At 40.4% G+C, this 17703-nt stretch overlaps 2 non-coding genes across 2 annotated transcripts; both read right to left on the bottom strand.

Annotated features, from left to right (window-relative positions):
• Positions 1–9175: 9175 nt before the first annotated feature.
• LOC145633431 (small nucleolar RNA R71) lies at positions 9176–9282 on the bottom strand. The gene has a single exon (XR_014112756.1). It is a non-coding gene; the product is annotated as a small nucleolar RNA R71 (small nucleolar RNA).
• An 8126-nt stretch (positions 9283–17408) lies between these two features.
• LOC145633509 (small nucleolar RNA R71) lies at positions 17409–17515 on the bottom strand. The gene has a single exon (XR_014112831.1). It is a non-coding gene; the product is annotated as a small nucleolar RNA R71 (small nucleolar RNA).
• Positions 17516–17703: the final 188 nt, after the last annotated feature.

Raw genomic sequence — 17703 nt, 5'->3', positions numbered from 1 at the left:
GTCTTCCGTGTTAATTTGGTCCTCGCGTCAGTCATTTTGGTTATTTTTCACATGTCTAGCCATACGATCATACCACGAGTCTTATGACATCACTTAGTCACTCACGAGTCAAGTATAGTCCACACACTTTCTTTATGTTCCGACTCGAGTCGTGCACTAGGTCGTTTATGTTCGTATATTAGGTTCATGCACCTTTTTTTTTCGTCATAATAAAAAAATTAGTGGAGTTTTCTCACCTGTTTTCAAATGTCTATTTTTTCCTTCCTTTCCTATCTTGAGCAATGAGTCAAACAATTAAGTGAATTATTTTTATTTCACAGTACTTGGTCAAGGAACAGGGATAGATTAATACGGTTCGAGTCATACCGCAACAATTTCTCAGATCTAATAGGCGTTCAAAGAGAACTTTTCCATCTCCATTACGCATCACCTTTCAATGGCCACTAAAGAAGATATTGAGAATATCAACAAATCCATCGAGGCACTGTCTGCCATGATGCAAACCCTTACCACTAGGGTCACTACCATGGAACAAAACAAGGTCACTGTTTCCACCCTTGACAAACTGAAGGAACAAATGAGTAAGATTTCTGAGGATTTCACTTATGTGGAACGGCCTCCCACTCCTTTGGATGTGAAGGACAGACTCCCTGAAAAGTTCTCCACTGCTGATATTCCAAAGTTCAAGCCTACTGACAATCCAATATTCCATTTGAAGGCGTTCTCTGCAACCATGGCTCTTAAGGGATTGGACGTAACACTCTTCCCTACGGTGTTCCCTCTCTCCTTAGAACATGCTTGCCAACAATGATTCTATTCCCTAGATGCCAAGCGTACTGTGACTTGGCAAGATGTCACCGAAAGTTTCATGAATCGTTACAAGTGTAACATTCAAACTAAAACTTCTGAACGTGAACTCTCCATTCTCAAACAGAAAGAGAATGAAGGCTTCACCGCTTATCTGAACAGGTGGAGGGAAACAACTTCACTCTTGGTAGATCCCCCCAAAGAAAGAGAGATGGTTCGCCTCTTTATTCAAAATCTTACTCATAAATATAGGGAACATCTCAAATTTCTTCCACTGAACACTTTTGAAGCTGTATACGACATCGGCATCAACATCGAGGATGAGCTAATAAAGACTGCTGGTAGTAACAATAATAACACTTGGAAAAACAAGAAGAACGACCATCCTTCTTCTTCGTCTTCTAAGCACGAAAATACTACCAACAATATAAGCTAATTTGATCTCAATGAAGTGTTAGCTCTTGATACTCCATTGCCCAAGAAGAAAAGAACTTACACTCCTTTAGGAATGACTTATGATGCGGCCTTTGATCGCCTTTACAGTCAAGGCTTGATCACACCTATTGGGCCATTTCCAGAGCCAAAACCTGAAGAAAGGAGCGCCAAATGGAATACCAATGCCTATTTCAAGTACCATCAAGGAAGGGGCCACACTACGGAGCAATGTTGGAATTTGAAGGACGTCATTCAAGACTTGATGGATGCAAACAAACTTCCTGTCCCTCCAGGCGGCAAGAAGTAATGAATACAAGGCACACAGATCCTTCGTGCAAGATTTCATGATTTCTTTCTTTATCATTCTTCTCCATTCCCCCATTCATGTCTAGCATAGGTTTTCCACTTTGAATTTTTTTTATATGTTTCATGTGTTTCGTTCACCTTTTCCATTAATAAAATGAGCAATTTTCCTTTACATCTCGATCATAGAATTTTTCATTCATTCATTCATTCTCAATAAAAAAAACATAAAAAAATCAATTACCGAACTAAACCCAAGGTACACCAATGACTTGAGGCACCTTTGCAACCATGTCATTCCCTGTTAACCGTTCAATCACATTCCATTTCTTCATCAACCATTTTGAGCCTCGTCTAACGTTTGGCCTTCATTTCTTCAACCCACATTCACTTAACCCTGGGATTGGAAGATGTGTAATTGTATAACATTCAAAAAGCAAGTAAAAAAAAAAAGCAGCAAAGCAACAATAAAACAATGTCTAAAGGCAAGTGTTCCAATGTCTTTGATATGAACACGTTTCAAATTGCGTCTCTCATCGAGTGCTTGGTACCGTGCCTGAGAAACATGAATGCTAAGTGAGTGATGGACCGCATGATCTGAGATTGTCTACATTGATTCAAAAGAATAAAAAAAATAAGAGAAAAAAAGAAATTCAAAACAAAAAAAAAAAAAAAGTTGAAAATAAACTTGCAAAATTCAAAATTTTCAAATTCAAAATTACACATCTTGGGGATTCTCTCGGGTCTTGAGCCTTTTACCCCTTTCTTCCTTAAACCATCAACTTAACCACATTACAACCCTTGAAAGACCTCTTTGAGGTGTACATACACTTGTGCAAAGTTCGGTTAGAGCTACATTCGGCCCGATTCCTAACGGATACGTAGGCAACCTCACATCGAGGTGCGGCCACATTCATATTCATATCCATGCATGATCGAGTCAAAGAATATCCAATGCTTACCCCTACCCATTTAGATCTAGACTTGGGGGCTTGAACCCACACCATTTAGCCTACTTAGCCTAAAGAGTCATCAACTTTGACTCTTCTCACATCTCTTTCCATCGCCATAACCCTTGCAACCAGCCTTAGTATCACATTCACACATTTCACTCACACATTCATATCCATATCATCCTTCCCTTTAGGAACCCTTTATCCTGATATCTTATTTCCTTACTGCACATGCTTCATCATCTTTCAAGATAACATTCATTAGAAGAAACGTTGTATACTTGCTTAGCTTCCTGACGTGAGCAATATTCATTGTTTCATGCATCGCATAATGTGCTGAGAAACATTTATATATCAATGATTTTTAATCATACAAAGCATATTGTGCTTAGCTCCTTGACCTAAGCAACGTTCATTATGCAATAATCACTTCATCTGTATACGTGCTTAGCTTCCAGACCTAAGTGACGTTCAAGATCGTTTCTTTACACCATATATGATGCTTAGCTCCATGACCTAAGTTCATTCATCGTGTCACATGATGTAATTGTCCTTAGCCTCCTAGCCTAAGAACATGCATCATGCATACATTACTTTCAAGTAAAGCAATTCAATCCATGCGATTTATTTTGTCTTGCTCAACGAGGAAGCTTAAAACTTCTTTCCTTTTTTCGCGTCTTTTCTTTTGGAAGGAAGTTCGAAAATAAAAGTTCAGTTTTCACATCTTTCTTTTTCGGGAGAAAGTCGGTACCCTCCACTCATGACAAAAATTGACGGAAATTTTTTTACTTTTGCATCTTCGTTTGCTTGTGTCTGCACACACAAATATACACACACACACACTCACAAGTCATACACATGTCATGTCACATCAAGTCAAACTTGGTCAAGTTATTGATCAAGTCAATCACAGTATATACGAGTCCATTGGAAAATTTATTTTTACAGGTCTTATCTACAGCCCACGTCCGGGGATAAATGGACCATTTACAGCCCGCGTCCGGGGACAAGCGGACCATCTACAGCCCACGTCCAGGGACAAGCGGACCATCTACAACCCACGTCCGGGGAAAAGCGGACCATCTACAGCCCACGTCCGGGGACAAGCGGACCACCATCATTTCATGACGCAAGGTTCTCGATACACAGAGACTTGCAATCTCATCATCTTTCGACTTTCCTCAAGCATGGAAAGTATTATCCGGTGGATTTTTCTTCAAGTATAGAAAACCGCCAAATCGGCTTTCCTCAAGCATGGAAGGCATTATCGGTGGAATTCTTCAAGCATAGAATGACACCATATTCATCAGTCGGCTTTCCTCAGGCTTGGAAAGCGTTATCGGTGGATTTTTCTTCAAGTATAGAAAACCGCCAAGTCGGCTTTCCTCAAGCTTGGAAAGCGTTATCGGTGGATTTTTCTTCAAGTATAGAAAACCGCCAAGTCGGATTTCCTCAAGCATGGAAAGCATCATCGGTGGATTTCTTCAAGCATAGAATGACACCAAATTCATACTTCGACTTTCCTCAAGCATGGAAAGTATTATCCGGTAGGTTTCTTCAGGCTTAGAAAACTACCAAACTCCTCAGTCGGCTTTCCTCAGGCATGGAAAGCATTTCAACAGACGTCATCCGGTGGATTCCTTCAAGCATAGGAAGCTACCAAGCTCATTTTCCACCAATACACTGGTGTTAGATAAGCATTCTATCCCTTTACTCTTTTATCTGTAGAACAAACATTTTTCTGCAGGTATCGGCATATACAGAATGATTAAGGATCGCAAAACGTCTTAAATAATTCTCCGTCCCTATCGGCTACTTTGACTATCGTTTTCGAAACTGACGTTTCTACAAACTCAGTCAAAGTGGGGGCTTCTGTAAACACCTAAAAATGTCTCCCCAAAACCAAACCCGTTGATGAACACCTTTCACCGCCATTATTGGTCCAGTTGAGTATTTAACCTTTGGAGTGCTTAAATCCATGTTCTATCCAACATATTTCATGAACCAATTCAATTTCTAGCTCATTTCCCTAAACCATAACCTATTTTCCACTTTTCGTGTCCACATCGCAAAACTGAGAGAAACTGATTTTATGGATATAAAATTTTGATCCAATTATTATTTTTTTGGATAGGCCTTTAAAAAATCTTTCCAACCATATATCATAAGCCCAATTCCGAGCTATAACAAAAAAGATATGAGCAAAACACCAAACTCGGCCTAAAACCGACATCCTTCCACTAAAACGGCCATATATTAAAATCTACATATTATTTTGACTTGATTCTAATTGGGATGGAAATTAGACTTGATAAGCTTTCCAATGATATATTATGTGCCTCATTTCGAGTTACGGATCAAAAGTTATGATGGTTTTAAAAACGGGTAAAAACCTGGAATCACCGCGCACAGTGCAATTCCACCGTGTCACGGGAAATTGCACCGTCTAACGGTGGGAATCCCCGTGACACGGTGCCCTTGCTGTGACGCGGGGCTATTCCGTGTCCTATTTGAGTTCTTCGTACCTAAACAACTCCCGCGTCACGGCATTTTCCACCATGTCACGGGAATTTACACCGTCTGACGGTGGGATTCCCCGTGACACGGAGCTGTTTTTCCGTGTAACTTCCGCGTCTCCCATATCGTGACACGGTGTACTGTACCGTGTCACGGTGGATACTGCCGTGTCACGGCACCTGTGTCGTGTCACGGGACATTCTGTGTCTTTTCCGCGTAAACCCTTAACGCGTTTTCTTTCCCGTTTTCTGAAAATTTCCCGCGTCACACTAAAAATGTACCGTGTCGCGGGAAAGTTTGCCGTCTGACGGTGGGACTTCCCGTGTCACGGTACACTTTGCCGTGTCGCGGGATACTTTTTTAGGGTCTTTATCATTTTAGGGTTCCGTGTGCTCCCTCAGCACATTTTCTCTATAAATACCCCCTCATTTCTGATGTACGGGGCACCAATAATGATTCTCTCTCACCTTACACCAAAAATCATTCTCTTCTCCCTCTTTAACCTAATTTCTAGCCTCCTTATTCTTTCATAATAATTCCCCTAAGCACTCCAAGGAGTCTATACTTAACCCGAGGTTCCGTCCTTAAACCAAGGCGTGAAAGGTACAAATAACTGAGGGTTTGGACCAAATCAACTCTACTTTTTATTTAATTTAATTTCCGTTTGATTTATATTTTTATTGAAGTTACTAACAGTTTATTCATGATGTAGCAAATTAAAGGAACGCGCGGAATGTGAGTAATTAATTAATTTAATTACTCTTATTTTATTTTAATATTGCTAGCATCATGATTAGGTTATTTTATATTTGATTTGACTTACAATATTATTGTTAAATTGCTTCCAATATTAATGTTTATTCTATTATTTTTATGATCACCATATTGCATGTTTAAAGGGAATATGTAATTGAAAATCACGCCTAATAAGATAATTTGGACAACCGGTTTAGGATCCTTTTTAATCTTGTTAATTAATTCAAGTGATCGCAATATTTTAGAATTATATGTTGCATTAATATTCAACCAATTTAGCTTAATAATAGTTTGGAGCAAATTGAATATTTTATTTGCATGCCTTTGAGATCGCAGGAATCACTTTTCACTATAAGAATCGAGTAAAGGCCAATACGGGCGAATGTGACTCCATGACTCACTTCGTACCATCATCCCCGATCCTCCTTTCGTGGTTCCGAACCATATGGAGTTAGTAATCTCATGGATTATGAATGGGGTGTAACCTTCACGGGTCAGTCGTTGTTGCTTTCGTTGTCCCTTATTCGTGGTTGCCTTAAATGATCCGTGAAAGGTTTACAAGTTCCTTAAAAACTTGTTGGCGGCTCCCTACTTTCCTTGTCCCTAATCGTATTATGTCAATTCCTACTTCCTATGAGTGCCAAGCATATTCACACATGCTTTTAACGTAGGCGCACTTCGAGCGACGCCTACAGATACCAAGAGAAATTGGAAATTTAACTCTTGGAACCAAAGTCCTGATATGTCCAATTTATATAGTGTTTTACCCCCGTCCCATGGTCATAATTAGTAGTGTTTTTGGCTCTTTAGGGCCACTTTTATTACTAATTTGTGTTTTCTATTGTTTTTGTAGTTTTGCTTGAGTTTTGTAGGAAATTGCACACTTGGAGCGTTTTCCGGGTTTTCACGAAGCAATTACGAGCGTTAGGAGGACACGACCATCATTGGAGCCCAGGACCGATGAGAGCCGATGATTAAGGGCTCAGTATGTGATACCGGGCAATTGGATCAAGTAATCAAGACCCGATGAGGAAATCCGGATTGGGCCGAGGAATCGAGCGCAATCGAAATCCAAGCCTCAAAGAAGAAGCCGGGCCCGATCGGGCAAGCATACGCCCGATCGGGCGGGCGCGCGCAAAGAAGCATTAAGGAAGAAGTCGCGCCTGATATGTCCATTTTATTTAGTGTTTTACCCCCGTCCCTTGGTCGTTATTAGTAGTGTTTTTGGCTCTTTCGGGCCACTTTTATTACTAATTTGTGTGTTCTAGTGTTTTCGTAGTTTTAGTTGTATTTTACAGGAAATTGCACTCTTGGAGCATTTTTCCGGATTTTCATGGAGCGACTACGGAAATTAGAGGAGCACGACCATCTTTGAAGCCCATGGCCGGTTAGAGTCAACAAGCCGGTGATTAAGGGCTCGGTAATCGGGATACCGAGGTATATGGACCGAGTGATCAAGACCCTAAGTGGATATCCAGATTGGGCCGAAGAAATAAGCCCAATCGAAGTTCCAAGCCTCGAGGTGAAGCAAGGGCCCGATCGGGCAAGCTTAGCTCGATCGGGCAAGGCGCGCAAGAGTGTGCTGGTGCGTGGCCAAGGGCGCGCCCGATCGGGTGAGCTGCTAGCTCGATCGGGCGCGGCTGTTGAGAAGAGCAATGAGAGAAAAAGGCGCGCCCGATCGGGCGGCCTCTAGCTCGATCGGGCGCGTGTTTCTGGAAGAGCTCTTTTGTCGAGCAATTAGTTTCTAATTAGGAAGTTGTTTAGAGTTTTGTTTAAGTACGTTTTAGGACGATTAATTTCACTTATCTTCTTTCTTAGACTCTCTCTCTCTACTGAGGATCTTTTCTCTCTTTTAACTCTTCTCTCAACTCTTGTTCTTGAGTATTTTCCATTAATACAGGTTAGTTTGGTAACGATTTCTGTTCTCTTAATCTCAGTTATTTACTTTACTCCTTCCATCATGACTTGCTTTATTCCTTTGATTAGTTTAATTTCTACTATGTGTGAGTAATTTACATTCTAGGGTTTGTGGGGATCCATAAATAATATGAAGGGGTAATTTGTTGTTGTTAATTATCAATGCTAGATTAATTCCCTATTGATTCAATTAATGCTCTGTGACTAGATTAGGCTTGATCTTTTATGCATGACTTTGACAATATTGATTCGAGATTCGACAGATGAGAATTAATGTTTAGGTCTAGTTTCAATAAGCAGGTTAATTTATAAATGGTTAATTCGAGATTCGAAAGATGAGATTTAATACCGGTAAATTAATTGTGTGATTATAATACGTAGCGAAAGCCCTTTATAATCTGATTGATGTATGCATTGATGAATGGTTATTATATTCTACCCTGGAATATTATTTATTGGTGAACCTATGCCCTAGATCCTTTTATATATTGTTTTCTCCCTATTCTCAATCTTAGTAGTTTAGTTTCTTATTCAAATATAAATATTGGTTACTTCATAATCTAGATTATTCTAATTAATTAGGAATAGAAAGATCCGTTTCTCTGTGGATTCGATCCTACTTCCCTATCTACATTAGTTAGAGGATTTAGGTAATACTTTTGATTTGGGGATACGACTTTACCATGTCAAAATAGATCCGTTTCTCTGTGGATTCGATCCTACTTCCCTATCTACATTAGTTAGAGGATTTAGGTAATACTTTTGATTTGGGGATACGACTTTACCATGTCAAAATTTGGTGCCGTTGCCGGGGAAACGATTTTATTTTTATTTCTGATTGTTTTTGTAGTCTAGATTATTTTCCTTTTGTCTCAGAGGGCATTAGTTCTCTGAGACAAATCTCACATTTGCTTCTATTTTTTGTTTATGCCTAGGTGTTCCAGATCAGGTTACATCCCATTCGATCCTGAGATCGAACGTTCCTTCCATAGACAGAAAAATCTCTACAAGTAAATCCTGGCGGATTCTGGTGATAATAACAATAATCACCGAGATCCTCCAACTGGTTCTAGCGATTCAGAGGCATCATCAGACGCAGAATCAGAGATGACGGCTCCAAAGAAGCTTAGTGATTATTCACAACCAAAGCTTACGGATTTTCCACATCTCACCCCTACTTCGGCTCTTGATGGGGTTCAATTTGAAATTAAACCACAATTTATAACGATGATAGAGAGGAAGCAATTTAGTGGAGCCAAGGGTGAAGACCCGAATCTTCACATTGCCGACTATTGTCAATATTGCAACACCATCAGGCAAGCCGGGGTCACTCAAGACCAAATCAGGGAGATTCTCTTTCCCTTCTCTTTAACTAGAAAAGCTAAATTATGGTTTAATGGCTTGAATAGACTACACTTGGTATAACTGACTGGGAAACTCTTGTTTTGAATTTCTATAACAAGTATTACCCTGCAGAGAGAACAGCTGTACTACGGAGTGCAATCCAGAACTTTGCCCAAGAAGCCGATGAATCTTTATATGAGGCTTGGAAGAGGTTCAAGGATTTACAAAGAGATTGCCCTCACCATAATTTAGCGCAATGGCAGTTAATCCAGGCCTTCTATAATGGCCTTGGAAATTCTTCTCGAATAATTTTAGATTCTGCAGCTAGTGGGAGATTTATGAATCTTAATGTTGATGATGCAGGTCAGGTTATTGAAGACATGGCGATACACAATTCCCAATATGGGAACCCTAGAGGATTTGCTAACAAGGGGAAGCATAGTGTTGACTCTGTATCCTTTTTGCAAGCTCAACTGACCTCTATTTGCCAAAAATTAGATAATCTGAGCACTGCTAATGTAGCTAATGTTTCTGCGATTAATAATAATTCTAATGAGGCTTTATGTGAAAACTGTGGTATTATAGGTCATTGGGAGAAAGATTGCAGGAGTTCCGTGGAGCAAGTTAATGCCTTCCAAGCTTATAGGCAGAATAACCCATACTCCAACACCTACAATCCTGGGTATCGGAATCATCCGTACCTTTCCTATCGGAGCACTAATGTTCAAAATCCACCACCACAAGAACCACAGACGCCACAGCAACAGCAGCAGAAGTATTATCATCCCAATGCTAGCCAGAAGAACCAACCACAACAACCCTCCTCATCTTCTGACCCTTCTCTGGTGGAAATTAGAGCAATGTTGGCTAATATGCAAAAGCACATGGAGAGTAGAGATGCGACAATTGATCAAATTCTAGCGCATAATAAAATTGTAGATAATCAAATTGCGGAATCTCTGCTACCCTACAAGCCCGCCAACAGGGAGCTCTACCGGCACAGCCGACTAGGCCTACGGATCAAGCATTTGCAATTACTCTAAGGAGTGGTTCAAACTATGAAGGGCCCTCTATGCCCAGAGCTGATGAACCTGTTTTATTAAATAATGCTAATCTTGATTCCGTTAAACCAAACAATGTAGTTGATAGCCCTGCAGGGCTAAAGGATAGTACTAACATATCTAATTCTACATTGCAGGGTACGACTCCAGAGAAGGTGGCTACTCTAGACAAGAGTAATAATGCTCCAAAGCCAATTATCAAACTTCCATTCCCCAATCGTCAATTGAAGACAAACTTGGATAAGCAGTTTGGTAAGTTCTTGGAGGTGTTAAAGGATTTGAAGGTAACAGTTCCCTTTACTGAATTAATCACACAAATCCCCTCGTATGCAAAATTTATGAAGGAAATATTGACGAGGAAAAGGTCTATTAGTGAGGTAGAGACAGTAGCTTTCACTGCAGAGTGTAGTGTCGTACTTCAAAATAAGTCTCCACCTAAATTAAAAGATCCGGGTAGTTTTTCTATCCCTTGTCATATTAGCAATCTATTGATTGATAATGCATTATGTGATTTGGGTGCTAGTGTTAGCGTCATGCCACTATCTGTGTGTTCTAAGTTGAATATGGGTAAATTAAAAGCTACCAATATAACTCTACAAATGGCCGACTGTTCTTTCAAATACCCCTTAAGTGTTTTAGAGGATGTCCCCGTTATAGTAGGTAAATTTTATATATCTGTAGATTTTGTTGTTCTTGATATGGCTGAGGATATGCAAACCCCAATTATTTTGGGTAGACCATTCCTTAACACTGCAGGAGCAGTCACAGATGTAAGAAGTGGTAAGTTAACATTATCAGTAGGGGATGATAAAGTTGTTTTTAATCTGAATAATGCCCCTAAAAGCTCCATGACCGAGGAGAAATGTTTCAGTGTTAATGGGGTTGAAAATTATTCTAACAAGCCCCAAGCTCTTGAAAAAGATCCCTTGGAGGCGGTATCTTGTGTTGCATCCTTTTCAAATGAGATAAAAAAATGGCAGAAGGAAGTCGATCGAGCAAGTTGTGCGAATCGAGCCTACGGTAAGTGTTCCGCCAAATCGAGTTGCAAGTGCTGAACGCAATGACAATTTGAAGCAACCTTCGATCGAAGAAGGATTTTTAGTGCGTAGCATTGAAGATACCCCAGTCCAATTCAAGGAGGATCCACCAGATAAGGTAATTTGGCGTCCCACAGGGTATGTCAGGAAGCCGAATCACAGCCTGAACACCGCTAGACCGGGTGAGAAACCACCCGATCAAGCGTTAGGCCAAGGGTCCTAGATATTGTACTTGGTAAGAAGGTCGTGCGGGACCCAGATAAACCAGCTCTTTGCGGGAGGCAACCCGTATTTCCTGCTTTCTAGTCTAGTTTTCCTTTTTATTTATTTTTATTTTTTATTTTTGAGAGGCGAGGAGAGTGCAATTTTACCGTTTATAAGTGTTTTTGTACAGGTATAGGTTTAAGAGGTCGAAAGACTTAGAAAAATTTGAAGACGAAGAAAAGCTAAGGAAATCAGACCGGGCACGAGCCCGTTCGGGCGGAGCTCGCCCGATCGGGCGCGCAAGGAAGGCTTAATTCCAACCTTAAATTCGCCCGATCAGGCGCGCAAGGACCATTGGAAATCGGAGCTTACTTCGCCCCATCGGGCGAAGTTGCCCGATCGGGCGCGCAAGTGCAGTCAGGAACTCGAGGAAATTTCGCCCGATCGGGCGAGGTTGCCCGATCGGGCGAGGTTGCCCGATCGGGCGCTAATCGAGTGAAGGGAAAGATATGTCGGGCGAAGCTCGCCCAATCGGGCGAGTAATATGGAGAATTTTTCGTTCTTGTTCGCGCCCGATCGGGCGGAGCTCGCCCGATCGGGCGCGCAACTATGGTTTGGAAATCAGAATTATCCGCCCGATCGGGCGAGGCTCGCTCGATCGGGCGCGCCTATTTTGGCCGTCCCCTTATACTTTTCCTCTTCTTTCTTTCCTCACTTTCTTCTTATTTCATCTTCTTCCCCATTACTTTCTCTCTCTATAACCTCCATTTTTACACCTTCAAACTCACTTATTTTTCAAGATCTTCTCCAATCCTTCCATCAAAACTAATTTTTTTTTTACATATTTTTAATCCTTTCATCTTTCTCTACAATCTACACCCACTTTCTACCATTTTCTCTCAATTTTCTCTAAACCCTAAGAGATAGAAACTATTCAATTCCTATATTTTCTAATCTCATGGCTTTCAAGAGATCAAGAACGGTAAGGGGGGAAAGCTCAAGGCAACAAGAGGCGAGAATCGACCCGGATTTGCAAATTCCGAGATGGGAGAGGGTGGTCATCACCACCCAAGAGCAAAAACAGAGGATGCTTAACCTCATTACGAGGCAGGTAATTCCCACTTGTTTCATTCATCACCCTACCCTTATTAGATTAGGAATTGATAAGCATGTAGAAAAATTATTCAAGGGAGTTGGCATGAGCGATTTCTTTAATATGCATTACGATACTTATGATTATTTAACCTTAGAATTTGTTTCTAGTTTTGATGTCATAAAATCAAATGCTTTAATTTCTCATGTTCAATTTCGATTATTCAATAATGATGTTAGATTGACATTGAAAGAATTTGGTAAACTTTTTGAGTTGAAATCGGATAGGCCCCTTGAACCGCCCCAAGACAACATTGTCGTTGTCTATCAATCCCTTACGGGGGATCCTAATTTGAACCTCCAACATGCTAAGGGCACTTGGATACAACATCCCGTGCCAAAGATTTGGCAACGGTTTGTTGGCCTTACCATTTTTGGAAGGCTTGAACCCGCCAATGTTAGGCGGGATGAGCTTGAATTGCTAGGGTCATACATGATCCCTAGGAGTGAAAAGCTCAATATAGTCCATAAAATGGCCAACTACTTCCAACGGGTGGCCAATGCGGCCGAGGCGGGTAGGTCTAGGGTACCCATTTACTTTGGTGGCCTAGTTACACATATAGTGGTCAAACACCTTAGCTTTGTCCCTAACGATGAGGGTAAGGTAGCCGGCCTAACTATTATGGACCTACCCTATCTAGGTGGCCTTAATTGGATTAATGTCATGGGAGGGGAGACTTGGTGGGTGATTCAACGGGAATCGGGTAGGAGGGATAATGCTTTCACTTTACCCCACCCCACCTTGACCAAATTTGAGAAGGGGAAGCCTTCTTACACTTTCGAGCTTAACGGTCAAGGTGAGGTGCAACCACCACACCCTTCACCTCAACCCCATCACTCTCCCATTGACCACTCACCTCCTCACCATTCACCACATTATCAACCACCTCCACCCTTTACATACGATATTCCCACTTCCTCTACCAACTACAACATAGACCCCAACGCCCCTTATGGCTTCTCGGCTTTTAGGAGCCAATTAGATCAGATTGAGACGGGGCAAGGGAGAATTGAGGGTTTGGTTAGAGATTTGGATACTAGAGTAGGGTCTTTAGATAGAAGGGTAGGTTATGTGGAGAGGAACCTAGGGAGGGTCGGGGTTTATACCCCATGTATGATGACTACGCCCGTCGGGGGGCTATTCCCCCAGATTCACTTGTCCCTGATTGGTTCCAATATCCGCAAGGTGGATATACGAACCCAAGTGCCTTTGGTACCTACGTCGATTACTCATCGGTCCATGGTTATGGGACCGATGTACCTTTTGGTGGGCTTGGGGGGGGATGTGGACCCTAAATACTTTGCAGGTGGTTCGGGTTATGGAGGTGGTGGCTCTAACCATGGAGGAGCCGGTTCTAGCCACGGAGGGGGCTATTCGAGAATGGATGAGGATGAGGAGTAGGCTCCACTCCCAAGTCAATGAGGGCATTGCTTGATTTGGCTTGGGGGGGTGTTCTTTCACTTGGTAATTCTCTTCCTTTTCTCTTTTTATTTGCTTTCTAGTATAGTTTTTATTTGCTTTCCTAGTGTAGTTTTTATTGCTTTCTTATTTATGAAAAATACAAAAAAAAAATTGAAAAAAAAAAAAAAATTCAAAAATACGTTCCAATGAATTGTAAATTATGCTTCCCTGTGCCCCTTACTTGAGAAAATTGTTTTGATTCATGGTATTTGATGATAAGCATTGTGGATTAGTTGATCAAGATTTGATGTTTGATTGCCTTGAAACCTTAACATGCGTCAATTTTGTCCAACTACTTGTGAATATAGTGCTTGACTAGTTGATTTGGTAAGGAATGTGTGATAGTTCCATAATTCCTGGTATGTCAATGAATTTGAGTATTGGTTTGCAACTATTAGTAATATTTATATGATTCATTGTTATGCACATTGTGGAGGACGAAGGCATTTGTTCTTTTAGGTAGCCTCCAGATATTATTGATACATTTGTTCCCTTCTTGCTACTCATGTTGTTGCCTTGACTTTTTGTTGTTTATTAGCCACATTAAAAGCCTATTTTGCCCCATTGGTTACTAGTCCCAAGCTTGGCTTGGGGGAGCTATTAGTGAGTGAGGTGAGGGAGCTTGTAGTGTGCTTATTATTTGCACAACTTGGGTGGGCTTTTGAGAAGTTGTTTTGTTGTTATTCATGTTTATTTTTGATGAGTTTAAGAGTTATATTTTCTTGAAAAAATATAGCATGATATTATGAAAAAAAAGAGAAGTTCAAAGAAAAAAAAATGTGAAAAAAATAAGTGAACTTTGAAAGAAAAAAAAATGTTCAAATGTTCTAGTTGGAGGTTGATTAAAAGAAAAATAATAGAGCTTCAATGAAAAAAATATTCAAGTTTGAAAATAAATTTTGTTTATTCACTCTACTTCTTCATTATTATATCTTATGAGTGAAAATGTAAGTGTTGGGATTGTTTATATTGTTTGGAGTATATTTGGTTGATGTTAGAGTTGGTTATGTTGGAGATGTATGATCACTATTTATTTTGATCATGGGTTTTATTAGGATATGGCTCCTTTAAGCATAGCTTTTCTCTCACTTATTCCCAAATTTATCCTACCCTTTACCCTAGCCTTACATTACAAGCTTTAAAGACCTTCCGACCTTTGTGCATAGAATTGTATGAATGTGAAAGTGTTGTTTATCAATGCAAGTTATGATTTGACATATTTCGAGTCGACTAGTAGGATTGAGCGTTTATTGTTTTATACACACGAGAGTGTGAGTTGGGAGGGCATTGTTCACATAAAGGGGTTGGATGGAGAGCGATCGAGTACATCTTTTACTCGCCATAAAAATGAGAGTTGAGTGCGTGAGCACTAGTCTTGAATTCTATATGCTCTTGTGGTTTGCTCTATTTGACAATTGTTAGGGAAGATTGGTAATTAGATGGATTTGATTGGTTGATTTTGAAACATGTTTATTTGATTTACCCTGGATCGTTGTGCTTGATTTTTACTTTTGGGGTGAAGCATGTTTATTGATTCGTTGATGAGATCTTTGCTTAAGGACAAGCAAAGGTTTGACTTGGGGGAGTTTGATATGTCCATTTTATATAGTGTTTTACCACCGTCCCTTGGTCGTTATTAGTAGTGTTTTTGGCTCTTTCGGGCCACTTTTATTACTAATTTGTGTGTTCTAGTGTTTTCGTAGTTTTAGTTGTATTTTACAGGCAATTGCACTCTTGGAGCATTTTCCCGGATTTTCATGGAGCGACTACGAAAATTAGAGGAGCACGACCATCTTTGAAGCCCATGGCCGGTTAGAGTCATCAAGTCGGTGATTAAGGGCTCGGTAATCAGGATACCGAGGTATATGGACCGAGTGATCAAGACCCTAAGTGGATATCCAGACTGGGCCGAAGAAATAAGCCCAATCGAAGTTCCAAGCCTCGAGGTGAAGCAAGGGCCCGATCGGGCAAGCTTAGCTCGATCAGGCAAGGCGCGCAAGAGTGTGCTGGTGCGTGGCCAAGGGCGCGCCCGATCGGGTGAGCTGCTAGCTCGATCGGGCGCGGTTGTTGAGAAGAGCAATGCGAGATTTCAGTTATTTTATTTAATTATTTGATTATGTCTTGCTTTATTTATTTGATTAGTTTAGATTTAATTATGCTTGAGTAGTTTTATTTCTAGGGTTTATGGGGATCTAATAAATAATATGAAGGGGTAAATTTGTGATTGTTGATTATCAATGCTTGGTTAATTTCCTATTGATTGATTTAATACTATGCAATTAGATTTGGCCAGATTTAATTGTATGAGTTTAGCAATATTAATTCGAGATTCGACAGATGAGAATTGATGATTAGGCTTAGTTTCAATAGGCAGACTAATTTATAAATGGTTAAGTCGAGATTCCACAAATGAGATTTAATACCGGTAAATTAACTCTGTGATTGTAATACGTAGCAAAAGCCCTTTATAATCTGATTAATCAATGCTTGATGATTGTTTATTATGATTTGCCCTGGAATATTGTTTATTAGTGAACCTATGCCCTAGGCCTTTTAATATTTAATTTCTCCCTACTTTATCTTCTCTGATCATATTCTTCGTAGTATAGTCTTTAATTACAACAACATTGGTTACCTTGATAATTTAGATTATAATAATTAATTAGGAGTAAAAAGACTTGTTTCCCTGTGGATTCGACCCTACTTCCCTATCTGCATTAGTTAGAGGACTTAGGTAATATTTTTGATTAGGGGATACGACTTTACCCCGTCAAAATTTGGCGCTGTTGCTGAGGAAACGGTTTTATTTTTATTTTCTAATTATTTTTTTTGTAGTCTAGATTATCCCCTTTTGTCTCAGAGAACGTTAGTTCTTTGAGGCAATTCTCATATTTATCTTTTAGTTCCTTATTTATGCCCATGTGTTCCAGATCAGGTTACATTCCATTCGATCATGAGATCGAGCGCTCGTTTCACAGGCAAAGGAAAATTTATAGACAAATTCTGGCGGGTTTTGAGGAGGACAACAGTCAAAGAGACCCTCCCTCTGATTCTTGTGACTTCAGATTCAGAATCAGAGATGACGCCCCAAAAGAAACTCAGTGACTACTCGCAGCCGAAGCTCGTAGATTTCCCGCACCTCACTCCCACTCCGGCTCTAGATGGAGTTCAATTTGAGATCAAGCCCAAATTTATCACTATGATAGAGAGGAAGCAATTCAGTGGAGCTAAGGGTGAAGATCCTAATCTTCACATCGCAGATTTCTGCAAATATTGTAACACCATTAGACAAGCCGGGGTCACGCAGGACCAAATCAGGGAGATTCTTTTTCCCTTTTCATTATGTGGCAAAGCTAAATTATGGTTTAATGGTTTGAATAGAACTGCAATTGGTATTACTGACTGGGAAACTCTTGCCTTGAATTTCTATAATAAATATTATCCTGTAGAGAGAACAGCGGTACTAAGGAGTGCTATTCAGAACTTCGCTCAAGAGGCTGACGAAACGCTATTTGAGGCTTGGGAGCGGTTCAAGGATCTACAGAGAGAATGCCCCCACCACAATCTAGAACAATGGCAATTGATACAAGCCTTCTAGAATGGACTTGGAAATTCTTCTAGATCAGTTCTAGATTATGCAGCCAGTGGGAGATTCATGAATTTAAATGTGGACGATGTAGGACAGGTTATCGAAGACATGGCAATACACAATTCCCAATACGGGAATCCGAGAGGGTTTGCAAATAAAGGAAAAC

This window comes from Chenopodium album, chromosome 5 (assembly GCF_948465745.1).
Source record: "Chenopodium album chromosome 5, dcCheAlbu1.1, whole genome shotgun sequence".
NCBI classification, from domain to species: domain Eukaryota; kingdom Viridiplantae; phylum Streptophyta; class Magnoliopsida; order Caryophyllales; family Amaranthaceae; genus Chenopodium; species Chenopodium album.
Note: the sequence above shows the minus strand (reverse complement) of the source record. Positions and strands in the feature narration are given on the sequence as shown.